A 17,331-nucleotide genomic window follows, 5' to 3' on the forward strand; every position below is an offset into this window, starting at 1 on the left:
GAATGCCAGCTTTCTTAGCTTGATAACTGGTTAAAGAACCATGCCACTCACTAGAGAGAGAGCTCAGAGTGACTCTCGGGAGGGACAGATGACGACTTCAAGACTTAGCTTCCCTGTGCCACAGTGGGCTCAGATTGCCACATAGAAGAAAGGAGAATGTCAGGGCCTTCGGAGGAAGCTAGCAAGGGCCTGGCTGCCTGTCATCACCAACACCAAAGCATTGATCTTTTCCTGATATGTGTGTTCAATTTATTGCTTTGGAAAACTTCTCCTCAGTTTGTGTCAATGTGGAACACGTGGGAGTGATCAACTTTAAAAACAAGTTAAAATATGAGGCACTTCTAGAATCTGTGATGCAGTCAATAAAATTAGGGGCGACGGAGGGGAACAATTGCAAGGAAACCTTGCCCTAATAAATTGTTTTCTGTTAAAACTATAAACAGGTATGCTGTTTATTCCTTTTGGAGCTCATTTGTGGGCCCTCTTGCAGCATCCATTTAGAGCCTGATGCTGATGCTGTCTGAATTCGAGCCCTACCTTACCCTAATGAGCTTCAGGAGGGTTGATGCACCTCTCCTTCCTGCCTCCGTCTCAGCAGTCAGAGCGGGAAGGCCTCACTGCAGCTCCCAAGCCCACTGACATTTCATTAGCACTGTTGCTGCGATCCCAGAGCACGCACGTCTTACCAGATGAGAGCCATGAAGCACCACCCAGGGTGGGTACAAGCTAAAACAAATCCCCGTCTGACAGAACAAGATGTGCTTTTGCAAACTGGAACCTGTGAGTATTTCCTATTGGCCCTTTACTGAAACTGTTTTTTGGTAAGGCCGCGGAGCTGAAAGGAAAGCAAGGATAAATACGAGGAGCCTTAGGACATCTTGGAGGACGTTTTAAACCAAACACATACCCGCAAACACACACCACTTCTTCTGAAGAGTAACTGTAGTGTATTGAGGGTTATCAATAGAGTTGCTCAGTGGGACAACAGTGAATTGTAATGGCACCATTGTTTATATCTTGTTTTCCCTCCCCTCCATGTTTTAGAACTAATATTTCACTTCTGTTCTGCATAAGATTGGGGTCAGAATGGGACATTTTGGCTGAGGTGCTTTGAATCATTGCTCCTTTGACTCTAATGTACACTTTGGAGTGTATCTACTTTTTAGGTAGTAATCATTCAGCCTCCTCCATTTGCTGCTGCCCATTTGGGGCCCCCGGCACTCAGTGTGGATTGCTCTTGGTAAGACTGTTGGTGACCTGCTGAGTGCCAAATCCTGGAATCAGATTTATGGCTGCACCTGTGTGTTGAATTCACTGGGGCCCCTGGTCCCACTCCCCTTTGTGAGTCTGCGTCCTACCTCACGTTCACATCCCGTTCCTCAGACCACTCATTCTCAACCCATTTCTGCAGGTTTCTCCTCCTCCTTTCTTTTAAAGTGTGATATTACTCAGAGTTCCATTCTCTTCTTTTTTGAACATTTTTTAAATATTTATTTATTTTTGACAGAAAGAGTGTGAGCAGGGGAGGGAGAGAGAGGGAGAGAGACACAGAATCCAAAGCAGGCTGCAGGTTCTGAGCTGTCAGCACAGAGCCTGATGAGGGGCTGGAACTCACCAATGGTGAGATCGTGACCTGAGCTGAAGTTGGATGCTTAACTGGTGGAGCTACCCAGATGCCCTCAGGGTTCTGTTCTTGACGGTTTACCCCTCTCTTTCCAGTGGCTCTTCCTAGGAAATCTCAACTACACCCACCATTTCCAACAGCATCTATGCTAACGTCTCTGTACATCGATGTTCCAAGCCTGGCTCTCTTTTCTGAGAATCAAGTACAATGTAATCAACTGCATGTTGTACACCTCCAACCTAATGTCCCCTAGGTTCTCAGATACCAAAGATCTAGAACCAGGCTTCTCCTCTCCACACTGTACCTCCAAGCCTTTTCTATTTCCAATCTTGTGAAATGCACCATCATCTACTCACCCACCAACTCTGTACCTGGGAGTTATCCAAGACTCACACATGAGTCCCACTCTCCTCATACCTTTCCCACTCATTAAATTGGCCAGGGATGCAGCCGTGCTTGGGTTAAGGAGGTGGTGATGGCTTCTCCTTGCCCAGATCTACACATCCTCCGGACCTGACCCCGCCTGCCTACCTCCTCAGCCTCATCTGTGTCCCTCTCCCTCTTTTGCCCAACATTCTGGCCTTCTCTTCATATTTGGCCATTAGAGACTTTACATGTAAAGCAGTAGGAGGCTCGGGATTCTCACATTGCCTTATAGGGCCAAGGAATAGATGCCTACAAAAGAGTTATGGTTTTCATTTGTTTTGGTGCAAGTTTTTAAAAGGTCTCTTCCTATTACAAAATAGCAAAGATCAATTCCTATAATTTCTGAGAAAGCGTGGTTTAACAGAAACGAAAGTTAGGTGATAATCAAATTAGCCTGATATCTGGAAGGCGGAAAGCACAAAAGTAGAAGGAAGGGAATGAAATGAAATAGCTGTATCTGGATCAGGTGATCAGGCTCTCAGACAATTAGGGAAGGAAGCTGAGGAGGGAGAAAGTCTGGAGTAGCTTTTTTGAAACTTTTTGGCCTGCAGACAACTCGAGTAAAAATATCCAGGATGTATTGTAAAAAAGCGATTTGGGGCTCTGACCCAGACCGACTCAAAGTCTCTGGGGATGGGGTCCAGGATTTGAGGCACACTACAATTTGAGAACCACTGCTTTTGACCTTAACTTTAACACACAGTTTGTCCCAAGTTGTATATCAGATGCAAACAGAAAAGTACCTTTTCCCCCAGCTAAGTTTCTTCCAGTTTGACCCCTAATTCTCTCTCATTCCAATTGCTTCTGCCTTCCTGTCCCCCTCTTCTGCTTCTGCTACTTGATTCATACTTGATTCTGTTTCATACTTGATTCATTCATTTGCTCAATTTGATGAATGAACATATGTCTGCCCCCTTGATTGCTTAGTCAATTCTCATTTATGATCAAACTCTCACTGTTCACAGAACACTGAAATCAGAGTCATAGCAATGGAAGGAAAGAATGGCCAGTGTGCTCTCTTTTATCCAGTCAGAAACTCTATGTCTCTGTGTGTGTGTGTGTGTGTGTGTGTTACACTCACATACAAAATGAATTAAACATTATAAATATAAACATGAAAAATACTTACAAACACATGACCTACTGATTCTTCTGCATAAAGATACTTGAATGTTGGGTCGCCTGGGTGGCTCAGTCGGTTGAGCGTCCGACTTCAGCTCGGGTCATGATCTCACAGTCTGTGAGTTCGAGCCCCGCGTCGGGCTCTGTGCTGACAGCTCAGAGCCTGGGGCCTGTTTCAGATTCTGTGTCTCCCTCTCTCTGACCCTCCCCCGTTCATGCTCTGTCTCTCTCTGTCTCAAAAATAAATAAACGTTAAAAAAAAAAGACACTTCAATGTTTTTCACATTTTTATTTATTATTGAGAGACAGAGAGAGACAGAGCATGAGCAGGGGAGGGGCAGAGAGAGAGGGAGACACAGAATCTGAAGCAGGCTCCAGGCTCCCAGCTGTCAGCACAGAACCTGACGTGGGGCTCAAACTCACAAACCACGAGATCACGACCTGAGCCAAAGTCGGACACTTAACTGACTGAGTCACCCAGGCGCCCCGTGCATAAAGACACTTCAAATGTGGGACACACGGGAAACTTTTTGACTGTGAAGATTGTAAAAATCATCTAAAGCAGGGTTTGGAAAACTACAGCTCATGGGTCAAATCGGACTTGCCACCTGTTGTTTTTTTAAGTGAAGTTTCACTTTAACACAGCCATGCTCATTTGTTTACATATTCTCTATGACTGTTTTTACAGTAGAATGGCAAAGTTGAGTATCTACAGCAGAGACAGCCCAAAATATTTACTATGGGACCCTTTGCAAAATGTCAGCAAACTCTTTATAAATGTAATGCACATTTATGGTTTGCAGGTCTCATACAGCTGACAAGATGTTAAAATGACAGAAACAGAGAAATAGATACACACATACATAGGTTTCTAGAAGCTAGGTTTTGAACCAACCAATTTTATATGTCTAAAAATGATTCTATTTTATCAATAACATAAATCTTAACAAGGGACTTTCCAGAAATTTCCCCCGCTGTATAATTTCATATAACTACTTGGTTGTGACGTAGAAGGGGGACTTTTTTGGTCTGGCTGAGGATAACTATTTCCCCTTCTGAAACTTGACTTTTTAGCCCAACAGTTTATCTTCCAGAATGATTTTGTTATAATGGTCTGTCATTTTTCTGTGTCTCTGTAAGTAATTCTGAAATTCAGAATGTACCAATAGCCACAAAACACAAGTGCTGAGCAAGCTCACTGCATTACTAGTAAGACTCACATCCATATATGAGTCTCTCAGCTCTTAAACCAGAAGAGAATTGTTTTCATACACTAGCTTAATATGTTCTAGAACTGGATCTACTGACTAAAAGGTATTATTTGGATCTCTCTCATGGCATCCTGTCTTATACTTCTACAATGCGTCTTCAGGATAAAGTGTTAGCTGTATAGTTTATCTTTCTTACATTTATGTTTTAGCTAGAAAAACAAGTTAATCAGTATGCATAGGCAGATACATGCAAGCACGTGTATAAACATGCAGGCCCAGAATATTACTTAGTGCTTTGATGTCAATGTTTTTATACTGGCTCATGTGTTTACTAATTATATTTTCTCATGGGTTCATTTTTAATTGATTTATCTTTAAACACTTGCTTAATAATGTCAGGGTATGAATTAGTGCATGAATAAAAGTACAATCATTAAAAGATCTTTTTAAGACTTGTAATAATACTTTTGAGTCAGTGGGTACCTTCTAAAGCAGATTTCTGTGCCATTTGTTTTTGTGTTACTGTTTCAGCATTCTACAAAAATCATTAATATCTCATTAATGTTATGGCACCATAAAGAAGAACTAAGTACCCTAAGGAGCAGTTTAGCAGAAATTTATGCTATGTCACATTTCAATATATATTTACACTGAATTATTTTTTGGTACTTAAAGCCCTCTAGAATTTGCTAAGATGTGCCCTCCACTGCTACTTCTCACATCGGCACCACACTGTTTCCTCTGTCCCTTGAATGTAATGTCCCAGAGCATTTAACCTCCGCATACATATTATGGTGAATATTTCCTCTACTCATGCTCATTCTTTCCCTATGATGGAGAAGCCCCCCTCCTCACTTTTTTTCTGCCTATCTAAAACTCATCCATATGTAAGATTCATCTAAAATATCAGCCCCTCCACAAAGCCCATTGCAGTAACTCCAGCCAAGATTAGCTATTTCCTTTTAAGTCATCTATGGCGCTCACTCGTTGACTGTAATAGTCACTCATCCACTTAATCAATCAAGAGTATTTGTCATATCAAACACAAGTATTATGCGTTTCGCAACACATTCATGAATAATACATAACACCCGCTTTTACTGAATTCGGAGTCCAGAAGAGAAGACAAACAACTAAATAGGCCACAATAATTCACTGGTAGATGTAAGCACAGTGTGCAATGGGAACACCCAGGAACAGACGGGGTAAAGCAATTATAAGGAGCTCAGGTTCTGGAGTCACAGTGCCTGGATTTGCATCAGAGTTAGAAAAACTGGGAAATCTAGAGTTCCATTATGGATATGTAAAGTGTGAGATGCCTAAAAAGACATTTAGATGCAGATCTCAAACAAGCAGTTGGATGTACCAGTCCGGTGTTCAGAAGAGAGGCCCACGCCGAAGATATAAATTTGGGACTTATTGTGGTACAGCTGGTGTTTAAAGTCACGTGACTGAATGAGATTATCTCGGGAGTGAGTGTCAATTGAGGAGACAAGAGATCCATGGAATGAGTCCTAGAACACACTGACTAGAACACTTCTGACAGAAGCAGGAGAGAGCAATAGGAACCAGTAAGAGAAATTGAGAAGGGCCAATAAGGAAGCAGAAAGACCAGGAAACTGTGCTGTGTGAAAGCTAAGTGGAGGAATCATTTCAAAAAGAAGAGAGTGACCCACTGTGTCAAATGTTAGTGACAGGCTAGATAAGATGAGGGATGAGAACAAATTAGATGTAACAAGACGGCAGTCACTGGTGACCTCACCATGAGCTGTTTTGGTGTCACGCTGCGGATGAACGCCTGGCAGGGATGGATTCCAGAGAGAAGAGAAAGAGAAGAATTGGAGATAGCAATTGTGTACAATCTTTTGAGAAGTCTTGGTATAAAAGGGAGCAGAGTAATGGCCCAGTGGACTAGGGGCTTTGGAGAAGCAGATTTTCATGCTTGAATGCTGAGCAAATGATGGAATGATCGAGTATAGAAAGAAATTGCTCCCTCTCTATTCCTCTGGCTCTTCCCCTGTCTCTGCCACCAGCTCACTTTCCGAGGCCCACTCCTAACCTGACACCCCAGGGCACCCCAGATATACATATTCTACAGGAGCTGCCACACTGATTGTTTTTATGTCTCCCTGTAACGAATGGTAAATTTCATGAGGGTAGAGACTATATCTCATTTGCACACCTTAATCTTCACGTCCATGGCACAAATGATACCTGTAGATTATCTGCCCCCGAAAGGAGCAAATGATGTAGTCACAAGGAGAGACCTATCCCCATGAGAATGCAAGCTCACTGAGGGGAGGGATTTTCGTCTGTCTGCTCACTACTTTATCCCGAGCACGGAACAGAGCCTGGTTACAGCAGGTAACCAGTAAATATGCACTGAATAAAGAATGAATTAAGAATGAATTTAGCTGGGGAAAGTTATAAAAGGAATTCTGATGAGACTTAATGTCTATGGAGCACTTCCTGTGCACCAGGCTCCATGTAGATGCCGGACGCATGGGCTGTTGATCGAAAAAATTTTCAACCTTTATATTACATTAAAATTTTAATTGAAAATCTGCTTACTTTTTTTACTACAGAGAATATATGGCAACAGGATACAACAATATTTTTATTTATTTTTTTAAATTTGGTGTCTGAGAGGCATTTTTTTTTCCAAATTATACTAGTGAGAAAGGCCTGCTAATCCCAACCTCTGTCACACTACCAAAAATTAATATTACTACATGAGGGTTCCCTCAATGAATTCCTCTTAAAATTAAATGCAAAGAAATTTTGTGCTACACTAATAATCAACAGGAGTGGCTTTTTGTTGTTGTTTTTTTGCATTATATATGAATCATGTAACAAGTATTTCTCTTTGCCTTGGTTGCCAAGAAACACAATAATTAATGCTCAAAGTAGCATTAGTTAATAATCATGTATTTTATTACCTCAGACTGCTTTGTGAAGGCAACACAGAAAAATATCTTTTGGTAGGGGGAAAATAGTTGATCCTGAATTTTTTTTTTTAGAAAAGAATTTCTTTTAGAAAAGAAAACTTACAATTATGTTAAGTTCTCAGGCAAAGTTCCTTCAGTTGCTTATATTTCTACATATCTGTTGCCAAGACTTAACAATAGTTTTTCTTCATGTAGCTGGTCAATTAAGGTTGGTCCATTTTCTGCGATTTTAGTAAAATAATCTCTTGACATTAGAAAAGGTTTTTTTCTACTAAGTTTACATATTGGAAAGTTTCTACATTATCGAAGTCTCTCTACGAAGTGACCTTACATATCTACTTTCACAATGACTATTGTACTGTAAATACTTCCAGTTTATTTATACTCACTTTTGATTGTAACTCAGAAGTGCTGAACATTATTCATCCCCGAAGACTGAAAAACAGCTCTGTGCACTTGTATAAAATCTGGTGTGTTCTGTAGAACTGCTTAGAAAACACCGTCTACCATGCTGTCCTATGCCCTTACACAGTTTTCTTCTAGAATTAAATACCAGAAAAAAGTTGGCCATTAACGAACTGTATAGATGTTAATTGTATTGCACATGATTTTTCACTCTTGGTTACCAAGAAGCTCAGAGTCCTACTGATAAGCAGTAAGAATATCAGCCAAGACCCTTAGCATACTTAGATTCCTTTTCCTTCTCAGGGCTTTTGATCTTGAATTCTAACAGTCTAATTATACAAGTGCATTTCTTACTTGACCTCAGATTCCTTTCGTGAGTAGGAAAGGTATAAATAAATACATAAATATCCAGTAGCTGGTTAGTTTCTCTGTTACATTATTTAAAACATAATCTAATCTGGTAAAAGAGCCATCATGGTCCAACTATTCTCTAAGTGTCCATAAAAGTCTCTGAAAGTTTACTCTGGAAACACAGTTGATGGATACCCCTCAGATTTTTATAGACAAGAAAGGTAAAGTCAGAGAAGTTGAGTGACGTAATCAGCTAATGGAGAAAATGGAGGGTGAATAACAACTAAGCTATTTGTATAATATTCTAGCCAACATATTACTGAGTTACAAGTGCCTCTGTGAGCTGAAAAGCCCAGCTGTGTTTTCTACTTTCTGCACTACAAGCAATAATAAAGATGAAGTAATTGTAAATCAGTTAAAACCCTTCAAAGATATTAAAGATGGAAGTTATGTATCCAATTACAAACCCATCCTTCTGTTTCTACAAATAAAGTAAACGAAGCAATGCTGATTACTATATATTAACATAACAGTAATAGAAATTGCAAAGAGGTGAGTGGGGAAGTCTCTAAGGAAAACATTTTAAGTAGTCTGAGTAATATATACATTTCATTCCACTTCAGTATAAATTAAAATTTAGCTACTTAGTGTATGTATATGCGCATCCCTTAAAATGAATATAGCTCAAGCAATGGCAGCTCTGAGGTCAAATACTTAAGGAAAAGAAAATGGATTAATGAGGACTATCAGGACATCCAGCAAATTCCTTCAGCATAACGTAACATTAAGAATCCTAGTCCTTGAGGGGCACCTAGGTGGCTCAGTCAGTTAAATTTGACTTCAGCTCAGGTCATAATCTCATTCAGGTCAAGATCTTATTCAGGTCATAATCTCAAGGTTCACCAGTTCAAGTCCCACAACAGGCTCACTGTTAGTGCAGAGGCCGCTTTGGATCCTCTGTCTCCTCTTTCTTTGCCTCTCGCTCTCTCTCTCTCTCTCTCAAAAATAAATAAACATTAAAAAAAAAAGATTTGGGGTGCCTGGGTGGCTCAGTTGGTTGTGTGTCCAACTTTGGCTCAGATCAAGATCTCACGGCTTATGAGTTCAAGCCCCACGTCAGGCTCTGTGCTGCCATTCAGACCTTGGAGCCTGCTTGGGATTCTGTGTCTCCCTCTCTCTTTGCCCCTCCCCCACTCTCGCTCTCTCTCAAGAATAAATAAACATTAAAACATTTTTTAAAAGGGGTGCCTGGGTGGCTCAGTCGGTTAAGCGTCCGACTTCAGCACAGGTTATGATCTCACTGTTTGTGAGTTTGAGCCCTGCGTTGGGCTCTGTGCTGATGGCTCAGAGCCTGGAGCCTGCTTCAGATTCTGTGTCTCCCTCTCTCTCTGCCCCTCCCCTGCTCACGCTCTGTCTCTCTCTCTCTCTCTCTCTCTCTCTCTCTCTCTCAAAAATAAATAAAACATTAAAAAAATTTTTTTTAATTAAAATAAAAAAGATTTAGGGGGCGCCTGGGTGGTTCAGTTGGTTGAGCTTCCAACTTTGGCTCAGGTCATGATCAAGAGGTTTGTGAATTCGAGCCCCAGTTTGGGCTTTGCACTGACAGTCCAGAGACTGCTTGGGATTATCTATCTCTCTCAGGCCCTTCCTGACTCACACTTTCGCTCTCTCTCATAGTAAATAAGTAAACTTAAAAAAAAAAATTTAAGAACCCTAGTCCTTGAAACATGATGACTATTCCTACCATTTGTTCTCTCTCTCCTGAAAGGAAAGAAAGAGATACTGTCTTCTATTGGGGACAGTGTAACAATCCAAGGGTTTAAAATATGTTAGGAAATGCTATGTACTTTTCTGCATGGAAAAAAAAATACATATAGAAGCACCCCTGCCTGATATCTCCAGCTTTCCTATTAGACTTTGAATTCAGTGGATATGGTTGAAATCAGAGCAGACATAAGAAGGAGCCAAGATATGGCAAAGGCTTTCTAAGTTGCTAGAATTCAGATTGATGCTGTAACATAACAATTATGTCACTCAGAAATAAATATATATCTACCAAACGTGAAATGTTAAGCAGAAAAATAATTGCTTCCACTGAACTTGGCTTCATGATCCTTACACCAAACTAACAATTAGAGAGTCCAATTTCAATCCATTTCCTGGATTGCATTTTTTATTACTCCCATTAACCATGAATTTGAGAGGTCACGTAAGTGGAAGTAATCCAAAGACTCTTTGTTGCTTGGTGAAAGATATGTAGGTGCCCATTAAAGGATTTAAATCTAATATGTCAAGTATTTTTCCCCCAAGATATTTTTCTTTGTGGAAAGTTTCCTTTCATTTTTTTAAATGAGGCCTCATGGGTGCCCCGATTTGGAGAATCTACTACTAATTAAGTAGCCAAGACCTATACATATGAAACAAAGAACAATTCTAGGATGATATACAGCATAGGCTATTATGAAAGTATGTATGCAGTTTGGGGTGAACATTACAGCTGTAGGAATTCAATACAAAGAGAAGATCATTGTTGGTTGGATTCATCTAAGAAATGGGGTAAGTCCTTCTCAATTTGAAACCTTAGAAAAACAAATGTAGTACTAAAATGAGTTTTAAGAGAAGGAGATATTTTATTAGTTCTGAGGTGGCATCATGAACAAAAGTAAGAAAAGTGCCTGGAAAATATTATAGGGCTGTGTCTATCTATGTAGAGTTTGCTGATATGATTGGTAAAGCGTGATCTACAGAATTAAAAACTCCATCAAAGTTGAATAAGATCTTGGCTCCCAGAAAGCTAATACCAGTTTGGTAGGATTATTTCCATTAATCCTACACAGTACCTGTATTACATAATAATAATATCAGCCTGCATGCATTTTTGCAAGAAATTATTCCCCCAAACTCATTTTGAGTATGTGCTATATGCTAAGGTGTAGCTGGCACAGGATGAGAAAAAAAATACTGCCTGTGCACACAGAATTTATATTCCAGTGGAAACATTTATCATTAGTTTTGATCATGATAAGGATGATGATGATAACAAGAAATTACATTTATTCAGCTTTTTAATTATAATACTGAAATCATAAACACTGACGTTTTAGAGTACATCATGTCTTAGTCATTAGTTCATTCGTTTATTCATTTTTCATTCATTCATTCATACATTTGTTAAACGCCTATAATCAAGGTCTTCACAGTTATCAAAGATGTTGATTTAATTCAAATGATTACAATTCATTTCTTATAAAGACATGAGCAGCTATCACACAAGAGCCCTACCAATTTTCCCCAAAGAAGTTCCTTCCTCTAAAATATCTATGGCGCATTTTTGCAGAACTTGTTGCCTCTGATGGAATGTCTTCCCCCTTTATCTATCCTTCAAGATTCAGTTCAAGTGTTGCCTCTTCCATGAACCCTCTCCTGACTCCTAGGGAAAATGTATTTTGTGCATGCTTCCATTTTAACAAAAGCATATTAAATTATGATTTATCTATCGCCCTGTTAGAGCTGCGAGCTCTTAACTGCGAGCTCCTTGATGGCATCTTTATTCATCTTTCCATTTCAGCAACTGAAACGATGCCTAATGTAAGAGGTGCTCAATGAATATTCTTGAATGACTATCTTATAATAAAGGAGACTTAGGTGCACTGTACGTGATTATTATAATATTTGAGTGCTAACAGCTGGTTGAGGGTCTAGCCTCACAGATCTTCTGTCCCTCTAAACACGCCAAGCTCATTGCCACTTTCAAGCCACTCTCTGCTCTGGGATGTCCCCCACCCTCCCCATTTCATATCGCTGGCATTAGCTTTCTCACTTAGAGCTAGCTTCAATTTCGGCTCCTCAGAGAAAACCCTCCTGATCCCCAATCTACAATGGCATTTCGCCACTGTCTTTCATCACACCCTGTTCTCATTCACCACAGAGCTTATATCACACTCTCCTGTCTTTCTGGTTTCTCTACTCTTCATTGCTCCCAGTCAGAATGTAAATTCCCTGAGAGCTGATCTCTTAGTTTCCACTGCTGTACTCCTACCATCTAGCACAGTGCCTGCCATCGAGTAAGCACGCAAGAAATCCATGCAATTGAATGACGAATAAATGAGAAATTTGGATCCTCTTTTCCATAAGTGGCAAACTATGGCTCATGGGCTACGTTCCACTTGCTGGCGAGCTTTGTTTGGACTGCTCATGTTTTTTCTTTTTAAATACTGAATGAGTTGTCAAATTTAAAAATTAAAAGATGTTACATTTTTCAAAAATTTCAAAATTCAGGTTTCTGTTGAAATGTTGAAAGAAGTGGAAATCTAGGGCCTACAATCCCAATTGGAAAGTCAGCAAAGGTGAGTAATGGTTTACTGACTTTCCCAATTGGAAAGTCAGTAAAGGTGAGCAGATCCTCACCTGCTTTGGGTGAGGATCACCAGACTGTCCCAGCCTCACCTGCTCCCTCAGCACTCAGTCACATGCCCCATCTGACCCTGAAGGTGGTCTGGATTTGGCCCTGACCTCTTCTGCTAAAGCTGTCTCTGTGACCCATGCTCTACATCACACTCACATAACTCCTATAAACCCTGTCCCCATGGACTGCTGTTACTACTAAATCTGAGACTGGGTCTTCAGAGATAACTTAGCATCAGAACTTACTTTTTTATTATTTCTGCATTATGACATGGAAAGATTATATAATCAAATACAAAACTGAATTCATTATATACCAGAAGAAAATCTAGGTGAGTGTTTAAGAGATCTCAACGTGGCAGAAGAAACCTATCATTAAAACATTAAAAAGCAGCTCAGGTCATGATCTCGCGGTCCGTGAGTTCGAGCCCCGCGTCGGGCTCTGTGCTGACAGCTCAGAGCCTGGAGCCTGTTTCAGATTCTGTGTCTCCCTCTCTCTGACCCTCTCCCGTTCATGCTCTGTCTCTCTGTGTCTCAAAAATAAATAAACGTTTAAAAAAAACATTAAAAAGCAAATTAATCAGGAAAAAGTAGATATAACTACTATGACTAAGATTTGTTACTGCTAATTAAAATTCACTGACAAAAAATGGATGCTGTCAGAAGAATGGATAAACACATTTTCAAATAATTCACAGAAATATCAAATAGCATTAAAAGATAGTCCATTTTATTTATAATCCAAAAGATGTGAATTAAAATGAGATTCCCTTTCGGGGCACCTGGGTGGCTCAGTCGCTTAAACGTCCGACTTTGGCTCAGTTCACGGTCTCACGGTTTGTAAGTTCAAGCCCTGCATGGGGCTCTATGCTGACAGCTCAGAGCCTGGAGCCTGCTTTGGATTCTGTGTCTCCCTCTTTCCCTCTGCCTCTCCCCTGCTCATGCTCTGTCTCTGTCTCTCAAAAATGAATAAATGTTAACTAAATTTTTTTTAATGAGATCCCCTTTCATCTATAATTGATTAACTCATTTAACAAATATTTGCGGAGTTGTCACTATGTTCCAAACACTATAAGTTTGGCAAATATTTTTTTAAACGGTAATAATTTTAGGATTCAGTAAAATTAATACCATCACACATTGTGAAAAACAATTTTATGATATGCATCAAGAACCATAAAATAGTTCCTATCCTGTGACCTAGTAATTAAACTTCTTGGAATTTATCCTAGGGAAGTAATCAGTGTAGCAGACAAAGATTAATGTATGAGGATGTTAATCATAGCATAATTTATAATACCAACACATTAGAAATCTAAATGTCCAACAATAGGAGTGATTAAATAAATTATGGTACATTCAAATGATGAATGATTATGCACACATTAAAATTATGTTTTCAAAGACCATTTAGTGACATAGGGAAATGCTTACTAAAACTTTTAAAACCTATATTTTAAAAATAATTTCATATAGCCAGTTATAATGATCCATTCTTTCTTGCCTCATGAGACAGAAGTTTCTCCATATAAATCTTAGTTCTGGTAGGTATTAAAATAGAAGGTCTCGCATGTTCACTGCAGCATTATTTACAATAGCCAAGATATGGAAACAACATAGGTGGTGGTGTATATATTTACACAATGGAGTACTATTTAGCTCTAAGAAAGAAGGAAATCCTGCCGTTTGCAACAACCTGGTTGGACCCTGAGGGCATTATGCTCAGTTACATAAGTCAGAGAAAGACAAATATCATATGATCTCTTACATGTGGAATCTAAAAATATGGAACTCATAGAGACAGTGTAAGTATGGTTGCCAGGGGTTGGGGTGGGAAAAATAAGAAGATGTTGGTCAAAGGATACAAATGAACAGTTATAAGATTAACAAGTTCCAGGGATCTAATGTATAGAGTGGTGAATATAGCTAATAATACTGTATCATATACTTGAATGTTGCCAAGAGAGTATACCTTAAATGTGCCCAGCAAATAAGAAATAATGATGCAATGAGATGAAGCTAATGGTTGGTGGTAATCATTTTGCAACACACAAATGTGACAAATCAACACAGTATACACCTTCAACTTATACAGTGTTATGTGTCAATTATATCTCAATAAGGTTTGGGGGAAAATAAAATAAAAAAAATTTTCAGACACAAAAACCAGAAATTGCTACATGGGGTCAGAAAAGCAATATGGTTTAATACAAGTTAAACATATACAAAGCACTGAAGAATGTCCTAGATTGCAGGTAGTGACTATTCTACAGAAAGAGAGGAATAAATGGGAGAAGGAACAGGAAGAAGGCAAAATATAAAAGAACAAGACCACAGCAGAAAGAAGAGACAGAAATGCGTAAGGAGAACACGTGGAAGACAGAAAATCAAAAAGGACACATAGCTGAATTTTAAGGAAATTCTCTGCACACACCATAGTATTAGAACTTAAGAAATTCCCTTCTTGATGTATTTATAGTATTATGTAGATCAGACAAGACACTTACAAGAAGCATTATTTGTTTCTTGTAACACCAACCACAGGAAGGGCCAAAAAGGATGTCATGGCAGAAAAGCAGAACTACCTCACTACCATGAAAAGAATAACAACAAAAATTGAAAGTCTCAGTGCACCAAAATAAACTGTCTGTACAAAAGATGATTATAGTAAAACAAGGAGGAAGTTGAACCTTGGTTTTAGAATTACTGAACTGTGCAAAGGCAGAAACCAATCTGCATGGTCATCAGTGCTCAGGAGGCAAATAATTCCATGTCCACAATGAAAGCACTGAAACCTGGGCTCCACCAAACCCTTGGAGCACAGCTACATGGCTCCTCCTGAAGCCAAGTATACACCCCCTGCTCTTTGCATTTGTGCTTCGATGAGGCAGCTGTTTGGGTAACAGATTCATAATGCACTTAACCAAATATAACATCCAAGCCTAGAGAAAGCTGAAGGAGTCACTTGTGGAAAGATCAAAAGAGCACAGAGGATTCTCTTCTATGAGTGAAAACTGAATTTTTCATTAAAAGATGGTGGGAAGAGTCACCCAAGAGAATGCATTTAAAAGTAATAAGGTAACAATGTTCTGCGTCACTGTAACTAAATAAGAGGACAGTTGCGTAACCCGACACTGTCAGTTGCACATACCCCGTTCCATATATTTTGCCATTCCTACCCCGTTTTGAGTTCCTAAAAGAATGTGCATGGACTCTCATTTCATATTTACTCCTAACAATTTAATCACAAGGCTTAGAGGGGCGCCTGGGTGGCTCAGTCGGTTAAGCGTCCGACTTCGGCTCAGGTCACGATCTCGCGGTCCGTGAGTTCAAGCCCCGCGTCGGGCTCTGGGCTGACAGCTCAGAGCCTGGAGCCTGTTTCAGATTCTGTGTCTCCCTCTCTCTCTGACCCTCCCCCGTTCATGCTCTGTCTCTCCCTGTCTCAAAAATAAATAAACATTAAAAAAAATTAATCACAAGGCTTAGAGTGTTCAGCAATTCAGAATCTCCTTCCCTTTACCCCTCTGATGTACTCCCTCTTCCTAAAATCTGGCTTCATTTATGTATATCCACACTGTACCATTCTGGTTCTGCAAACTATTGCTTTTTCAACGTTTTGGTTTTGTGAAATTGAGAAACCTCTACATATCCATGCAAGCCATTTTCACATCTGTAATTTTATCTCTTTGTTTCAGTAAGTTGTTTTTATCCCCTTGTTCCCTTTTTTTTTTTTTTTTTTTTTTTTTTTTTTTTTTTTTTTTTTTTTTTACTACTTCCGAACTCCCACTTTTGGACAACTCCACCATAATTTTTGAATCTAAGCTATTTTCTTCAAGAACTGTCATAAACTTAAATCCATCAAGACCATTGACCCTTGCACCATCTTTGCTTTTAAGTTGTTTGTATTTTGTGTCATTACCTTTCAATCTGTGACTAGCTCTTGCATTCTTTATTCTCATTCTTCATTCTTTTCAACATCCCCCATAGCCTGTTTTTAAAACTTGTATTCTCTACTCTTATACTTAGCCTGCTTAAAAATGAACTGACCTAGAAAAGTCTCTTCTTGACCTTGACATTTTTACTATTACACACATTATACTGGTAATCTGAGGCTGCATTTTTAAACCTCCTGTTCATGGATCTGGGTGATTGGTTCAAACATCTGCCATTCTACTGGTTCCAAGGCTGCCTTAGCTGGTCTGGTTGTTCATTTCCCATTGAAAGGCTGCAAGGTCAGGACTTGTTCGTGTAACTGCTCACTCGGGCAGAGGGGACAGCCTCTCCAGACAGAGCAAAATTAGCCTTCAGTCAAGAGCACATGGGTGGCTGGACTCCTCTACTTCCTTCTTCTAAAATTTTCACTGCTCACTCTGGCCCATTCTTCCTTGTTGTTTTCCTTCCACCATGCTACAGCTTGTGAAATAACTCCTTGCCCATGTCCATGTTGGGCCATCAGGTTTCTCTATTCATTCTAGTAGCCAATTTGATTTTCATTCTCAGCCTGTGATTTTTTTTCTTTCCATTCACATTCAATCTTTAGTCACTGCTTTTCTAGACTGACTCAATTCCTATCATCTGAATTTCTCTTTCTCTCAAAAACACCTTTTCCACATCCTAAACCTCTGTGTTCTACTTCCTTCAACTTGCCCTTCATTCTGTCCTTCATCCTTCAATACCTAAAATTCTCTTTTGTCTTTCTAGCTATAATCTATCTGCCCTTACCTGTTTCCATTCTATATATGCATTTTGCTATACTATGAGAGACCCAAAAATCTTGTCAGTGATTGAAATGTATTAAAAAAAAAAGAGCAACCTCTTTTGCTAATATATCCTAGAATGT

General features: G+C 39.5%; 1 protein-coding gene across 7 annotated transcripts in view; it reads right to left on the reverse strand.

Annotated features, from left to right (window-relative positions):
• Window positions 1-17,331, reverse strand: part of ITPR2 (inositol 1,4,5-trisphosphate receptor type 2) — a 489,277-nt gene that overhangs the window by 131,095 nt on the left and 340,851 nt on the right. The window lies entirely within an intron of this gene.

This window comes from Felis catus, chromosome B4, assembly GCF_018350175.1.
Source record: "Felis catus isolate Fca126 chromosome B4, F.catus_Fca126_mat1.0, whole genome shotgun sequence".
Taxonomy (NCBI): Eukaryota; Metazoa; Chordata; class Mammalia; order Carnivora; family Felidae; genus Felis; species Felis catus.